Source organism: Bombus bifarius, unplaced genomic scaffold (assembly GCF_011952205.1).
Source record: "Bombus bifarius isolate JDL3187 unplaced genomic scaffold, Bbif_JDL3187 scf7180000008478_frag, whole genome shotgun sequence".
Lineage (NCBI taxonomy): Eukaryota > Metazoa > Arthropoda > Insecta > Hymenoptera > Apidae > Bombus > Bombus bifarius.
In genome coordinates, this window is record NW_022884675.1 from 26,279 (window position 1) to 33,879 (window position 7,601).

Here is a 7,601-nt window from a genome sequence, read left to right on the forward strand (position 1 = left end):
AACCATTGAACCCAATATTAATCAATGATCCCTAAGCAAACTACGCAGACAGCTTATTTGTTTATATTTTCCGATTTCAGTGCACTGATTTTGTATTCTTTGGTCTATTTATCTTTTAAAATCTACTTTCAAAATTCTTCTTCTATTCTTTAACACATTTTTCACTTTCTTTCTCTTAAAGAAATAATTTATAAAAATACGAAATAAAAACTTGGCTCTTTTCTGATTTCCTTTTCCTTGGTTCATAGAATCTTTTCATCTTTAAATACATAACATAGATTTTTTGAAAGAATGTTGCTAGAAAATGTATAAACACAGAGTGGATATTCATGCATATTCATAGTTTTCAAAATAACGCTTAAAGAATGGAACTAAAGTATTTGCTATCTTAAGTTATGACTTGTTTCTGTTTAATAGTGTAATTTTATTGGATAACTATGATCCTTAAGAAAGGAGACATTTTTAGTTATTTTTTAAAAATGTCTAAAAATTGAAATTTTTAAAAATCTGTTACTTTCTTAGCAACTCAACAAAGGGATGCAATGTTTAACACGTGCACAAGCATAGTTACAACGATGAATGCTGCTTTACGTTTATAGGCGCAAATGGATTAAATATCACGTCCTATCGCTCTATTGGGCGGCACTCCTATATTTGATACGCTCCATTAGGAGATGAACTGATCGTTTCCTCGAGTAGGGAGCCTTAAGGTCTTTCTAATGAATTACTAGAAAATACGTAAAATACGTGTAAAAATGTACGTATTAAAAATTTTTATTTTCCTACGTATTAAAAATTATAAAAATTCTTCATAACGTTAATACTGAAAATGGTTTCTGGAAGAATTTAGTGTATTTTTTAACTTAATATATATTTTAACTTAACGTATATATATATTTAGTTATATGTCGCATTTGCACTGGGAGTAGGGTTGTGGGCGTCAAATTAATCTTCTCGAGAATTAGCCATTGGTACGGTACACACAGGCGTAGTTTATTGCAATGATAGAATTATTACAGTCTTGATAACTGATCACGCCGGTTTGGCACTCGCGACATTAGTGACGATGGTCTCGGGCTCAATAACGAATTCGCGGCCAACAGGATGACAAAAGAACATACTCACAAAGTCTAAGTCTGGTTAAAACGTGAAATAACCACTGATCGCGAAGATGTTACTCTTTAATCGATGAGATCGCGAGCGAGAATGACTTTCCCGCCCCGATGATGCCACAGAGGAAAACTATATTGGGGTGTGTCTAAGGACACGAGATCATCGGATTCGTCGAGAAAAGCCTTCGTTCAGAAAGTAAGGGAAATTGGCGTTGCCGCTAATTGGTCAATCTCTATACCGGTGGTTAGAAAAAGATGCTAGCCGTCCTCGAGGGAAAGTTGCTAGTGGGAGACGCCGCTCGTTGAAGAATAGGTCTCCCCTATTTTCCCGTAGTTGGGACAAAGACTGTTTGTCTGTTTGAAGGACTTTAGTTGACTAAATCTTAAGATTTATAACGGGCCCTCGAGCTAGCTGAACATGTACTGCGGAGACGCATCGACATCTGGCAATCATCTTGCTCGAAGAATAGGATCTGCGTGTGGCGAGCCACGGGACAGAGACCGTTGGAATGTTTACTGTCGCGTGTCGCCACGAATATTTCTTTTAAGGAGAGCTATAGAATTACTCCATACCTTTGTTAGACAAAGCGTTCATCCCGTGACCGCGGCTACGTTCGGCGACTGACTGTCGCCTCGAGCCAGAGCTCACTATCACCAATGTCGAACAATTACAATCGGATTGAATAACTACAATAGTTTAGTTACAGTTATAGTAGACTTTAGATTGCAATGTTGCGGGGCTATCCAAAGGTTCCGGTGTCCTTTCATCTCCGACATATAGATATACATGTATATGTGACGAAATATACTAAAGCAATATTGACCCTTTGTCGCTGAAAGTATCAAACTACAAAACTTCCTTTCAAATTTTCAGAATAAGTAAATCAGGATCATGATAAATAATTGGAACATAATTAAAAATAATATATCTTCTCTATAAGATAATGAATACATTGGTTCATTTAATTTTTATGGATATTCAAACGCTTCTGTGAAATAAAACGTCAAGATTATAGAGTATAAAATTCATAGCTATGAAATAACTAAAACTCTGATGTATTATTAAAAATATACGTTAGGTTGTATGTAGTGATACATACAAAGATTACATGTACAAACCCATAATTAACACAATGCTACCGCAACCATTCTGCAATCTACCTTGCCCAAAACACTCTTCCAGTCACCTCCAAACTCGTCAATTCTCTCCACCTAACCACCCACAAACCATTCACAAACATGCAATTCTCGACAAAAGAAGAACTTATCGTCAGTTGTCCTTAACATCTCGTTCATTCATTTGGTCCCTATCCCCCTATTTCCTCCCACTGCGATGATCGCACTACATTTTTCCACGTCTCTATTCTATTCTCTGGATGATCTGAATTCTCGAGCAGTCGAGTGACGATTGATCTGTACAATTGATCGATTTCTTTTTACGACAGACATGCAAGAAATTCCGTGTTGGAGAGCGATGTTGCGAGTTCGAGTGCCTGGACCATCTGAAGAACGTTACCGGAACTGGTATAGTTTATGTCGTTGATGATAAGAATTCCTCCACGACTCAGCAACAAGAGCTACTCTGGGTGATGAGCTTAATGGTGCCGTTGCGGCTATTTTAATTTTTCAACAAGGATCCAGATGGCGCCGTTGACGAAATTCTTTCATTATAAACGTCGATAAACGAAACAAAAAAGGAGAGTGATGAAGCATGTTTGGCTTACATGTACCGCATGCTCGAAATAGCCAGCCATGTGGACATAGAGGAGGAAGCAAAGGTGGAATACATAGTGGATGGAATAATAGACGACGAGAACAATAAGGCTATATTGTACGGTGCTACGTCAATCAAAGAGTTGAGGAAGAGGTTAGTGATGTACGAAGAGCAGAAGAGTCGCAGAGTAAAGTCGATTGTGAAGTCGGCTAAAACCCAGAAGAACGGGAAGCCCAGTCAATCTGTAGATGCAATGAAGAAAAGAAGATGCTTCATTTACGGTAGTGAGGATCATCTAAGTGTTAAGTGTCCGGAGAGGGGAGAAGGTGTTAGGTGTTTCAAGTGCAGCGGATTTGGACATATTGCAGCGAGGTGTACGGCACAACCGAAAGAGACTTGCGTAGTGTCAAGATCCGAAAAGGGGAAGTATATGAAGGAAGTGGCGATAGATGATTGTAGGTTTGTGGCATTAGTGGATACGGGTAGTGATCTCACGTTCATTCGATCAGACGAGTATGCGAGGTTAGAGTCACCACCGCTAGGTAAATGCAAGCTTAAGTTCGACGGTCTTAGTTCCGCTGGCAATGAGACCTGGGGTGAATTCAACAAGGTAATGATGGTTGATGGTTATAAACTGCCAATCACTTTACACGTTGTTTCAAACAAAATATTGACGAAGCACGGCCTGTTGTTAGGCACTGATTTTCTGGATCAGGTAGAGTTACGGGTTAAACGAGGCGAAGTGACTTCCTTGCGGCTTGACGAACAGACTAACAAAGACGTGTCGGATGTGTTTAGAATTAACGTGGTAGAACAGACTGACGAAACAGACCTAACACACGTACAGGAACCGCATTATCGTGAAGCGATTCGCGATATCATTAGGGCGTATAGGCCGGAGAAAAAGCGGGACGTTGGGATAACGGCAAAAATCGTTTTAAAGAGTGACAAACCTGTGGTTCGAAGGCCGCGAAGATTGGCGCCTTCGGAGAAAAAAGAGGTGGACGAGTTGATGGAATTATGGACAAATGAAGGCATAATAAAGCCGTCCGCTCATAAAACCAAGGCCGTTGCAAACTTTCCCAAGCCAACATCGGTTAGAAAAGTCCAGAGTTTCTTGGGACTTACGGGATATTTTCGAAAATTCATTAGAGGTTACGCGAAGATTGCCAAACCCTTAACCGATCTGTTGAAAAAGGAGATAGACTTCAGGTTCGGGGATCGGGAATCAGAAGCCTTCGAAACCTTGAAAGCAGCGTTTACCAGCGGGCCTGTGTTAACACTTTATAGAATAGGCGCAGAGACCGAGTTGCATACGGACGCGTCCGCAGAGGGTTACGGAGCAATATTAATGCAACTAGATCTAAACGACGGTAAATTCCATCCGGTCTACTTTGCCAGCGGAAAAACAACTCCCGCGGAAGCGAAGTACACCAGCTACGAACTAGAGGTGCTAGCAATAGTAAAAGCGTTGAAAAGGTTCAGGGTATATCTGTTAGGCGTGCCGTTTACTATTGTTACGGATTGTCAAGCATTCGCCAGAACGATGAGAAAGAAAGACTTGTGTGTGCGTGTGGCTAGATGGGCCTTGTTACTAGGCGAGTTTAAGTATCAGGTGTGTCATCGGCCGGGGAACAGTATGCAGCATGTAGATGCTCCGAGTAGGAACCCCCTGCCGAGCACTATGTATGTAACGGAGAGTGAGGACGGGCTGATTGCACGGTTGAGAAGGGCACAGAACAAGGACATTGAAGTCCGTAGGATTTTGGACGCCGCAACGTGCAGTCAGGCCGATGGGTATGTAATTAGAAACAATATTTTGTATAAGGAGTGTAAGGACGATGTGCTTGTCACAGACGAAATTCGAGCAACTGTATATAACAAACCGAAATTCCGAACGCCTTATCGCGTGTGACCGTCCGGTCAGCATCTGTTCTCAGCCGCCTGAGTGGCATTCGATCACTCCAGCCGTTCTCCGAATTTTACACTAAGTATAAACAAAACCTTCTCCCACTCCAACGAATGGAAGAATATAAATGCTCCCTTCAAAATCATCCAGTCAGTCTAATAAAAAAATTCTTAACTAATCCAAGTATCGAAAGTGTATCATCGCGAACCGAAAAAATTGTATAAATTGAGTAAAAAATAAAAAGAACTTAATCTCCTTTTCGGAAATTAACAAGTTCCTTATTTTTACCTTAATTTTACACGACATGCTAATAGTAGTACCGAAGGCGATGCGGGCTCAAGTAGTCAGGCAAGCGCACGAGCGTGGGCATTTCGGGGTTACCAAAACAGAAGCTATGGTCAAGAAGGACTTCTGGTTCAAGGGGTTACGCGAAAAGGTCGAACACGTGGTATCCAACTGCCTTGACTGTATCCTAACCGAACGAAACATAGGTAAGCTAGAAGGGAACCTGCGAAATTACAAGAAAAGAAGAAAGCGTGCGAAGCAGTACCGAAGGAAGGACCCGCGCACACCTCGATTTCATGAAACCTTGGGTCATAAACGCCGAAAATGACGCATCTGATGACAGCGAGATAGAAGGCAACATCTGAGGGCAGATGTTATTGCAGGATGGCCGAGTGTAGTATCGTGGACGAAAAGCCTAAGAGATATCGGGCGAACCATGAACAATGTCGCGAGAGCCGAGGCGCCGTCGGGTCCATCAATGTATCATCGGTCTTTTCAAGTGCATAGTTTCGTAGAAAAGACCTACGTGACCCTGGCTACGAGCGTCTGCAGAACACGTGTGCCTAGCAAAAGACAATAGAATGCGACAACGAGCAGAGAGTTAGTCGAGAAGCAGAGTTTGTGGGTGGCGTTGCCGAGAGAGTGTTGATTGCATTTGGTGAAAGTCGAGTCGTTATCTAATTATTTAGTTGTGCTGTTTTCTGTACGTTTGGTGTGAATAGTTCAGGTTGAACAACAATCGTCTTTTTCTGTCCGATTAACATCTGTATCATCCATTCCTTGTAAATATATTATATCACGATATTACATTAATATATTCCGATATTACAGGTGGGGGCTCGTCCGGGATTGAATAAGACAGTGTTAAGACAATCATAAGAGTCAGTCTTAGAAAGTCACGCCTAGAGTTCGGAAGTAGATTGTAAAGTGTATTGATGTTAGAAAAAAAATAAAGTTTTCTTTTTTTATTTTTTACCTCAAATTCCTTTTTTATTTTGTTATTTTACGTGACACGCCCGTCGATATATTGTATATGATCCGGCGGGCAGATAAGACGGTCTGCCTGCGACACTGTAGGACCGCGAGCGACGGTTAGAAAATACAGCCTGTGGTAAGCATCGTGGCGTAACACCTACTTTCATGTCGATTATTGATAAAGATTATTCGCCAGTGATATCATTTATATGTGTTCCTCCCTTGTCTACGGGAATGTTAAACGTCTCTCCTATCATACTACAAAAAAAATTTTTTTTTTTTTACGTGGAGGAAATCTTCATAGACACCTTACCACCCTGTGGGGACGGGCAGAAGGTAGTGCCGGCTAAAACCTCCACGAACGGGACAGTGTACCAGTGCGAGTTTTTATCGTCGGGCCACTGTGTGCTTAACACCAAGCACGTTTAAAAACCAAGTACTCCCAGAAAGTACATCCACAGCACACGCAAGGGAGGAGCTTGGCCGCTTGCCTGTTTGTATTATTCTAAGAGAAATTTTGGTTTTTCCGTCCCTTTTTAGATTGGAGTCCTTATGCCGAGGATTCGAGCTCGCCACGGGTCGTCTTCAGTTCTGGGCTTTAACGACCGTAGCTGGCTGTCTCGCCGAGGTTCTAGCTGATTGGAAAGTATTTGATTCTTAATGTGGCAATGTATATCATAGGAAGTATTCTAAGTAGCCTCATGAAGGAGATGTACTTTTTTCATAGCCCTCTCAAAATACAAGGGGTAAAGGCAAATAATTCCCTTAATTAAATCATTATTATTTAATCTATTATGAAGCTCTTAATAATATATTTTTGCTGCTATTATATTTCTTGTAGTAAGAGATGGCCGTTCTAAAAGAATTCCTGCCTCTTGTAATGCACTTATTTCCAAGATGCCTAGCCTTGCGTTTTCCATCACACTGGTAAAGATTTTATAACGTATGGGATTAGCATAAGTTATAAATAGGTCTAATTCATAATTTGTAACAGAAGATTTTAATTTCAAGATTTAGATTTAGATTATTAGAATTACGGTAAAGAATTATGATGTGGATCTTTCCCGTCGATTGAAAAGTGCAGCTATTGAAATAGGCTTAGAAATCTGTTATAATTTTTCTTTTTACTTAAAAAAAATTTGTTTGTATTCGTTAATTATATACAAAATCATACCTCAAAATTCAACAAATTCGTTTCTTTCTTTCCCTTCTAAAAAAAATCACAAAAAGTGGCTGTTTTAGAACATTCTAATTCCGAACACTCCCTTAATCGCTTTATTTACTTATCAATTCGTGTCCCGGTGCTTTTTGGGGGTTAAAATGGTAATAGATCATTTCTTTCACCTGTGAGTTTATAAATGGTTTTACAGGAAAAGATATCTAGAAAGGTGATTTACAAAAATTTCATGTATTATCACAAATATGATTTATAGATATACAAATATTTCTGCTTCGTTGGTAGAAGAAAGTGTTTTTTATTATTATTTAATTTGTACTTTACAATTTGTCCAGCTAGACATTTGGTAAATTTTTCTAGCTTAATGGCTAAATAACATTTGGATGGCTACGACCAGCGGGATACCATCATCGAGTTTGACTATTTTAT

At 40.1% G+C, this 7,601-nt stretch overlaps 1 pseudogene; it reads right to left on the reverse strand.

Moving 5' to 3' along the window:
* Positions 1–6,175: 6,175 nt before the first annotated feature.
* Positions 6,176–6,259, reverse strand: LOC117213018 (annotated as a pseudogene).
* Positions 6,260–7,601: the final 1,342 nt, after the last annotated feature.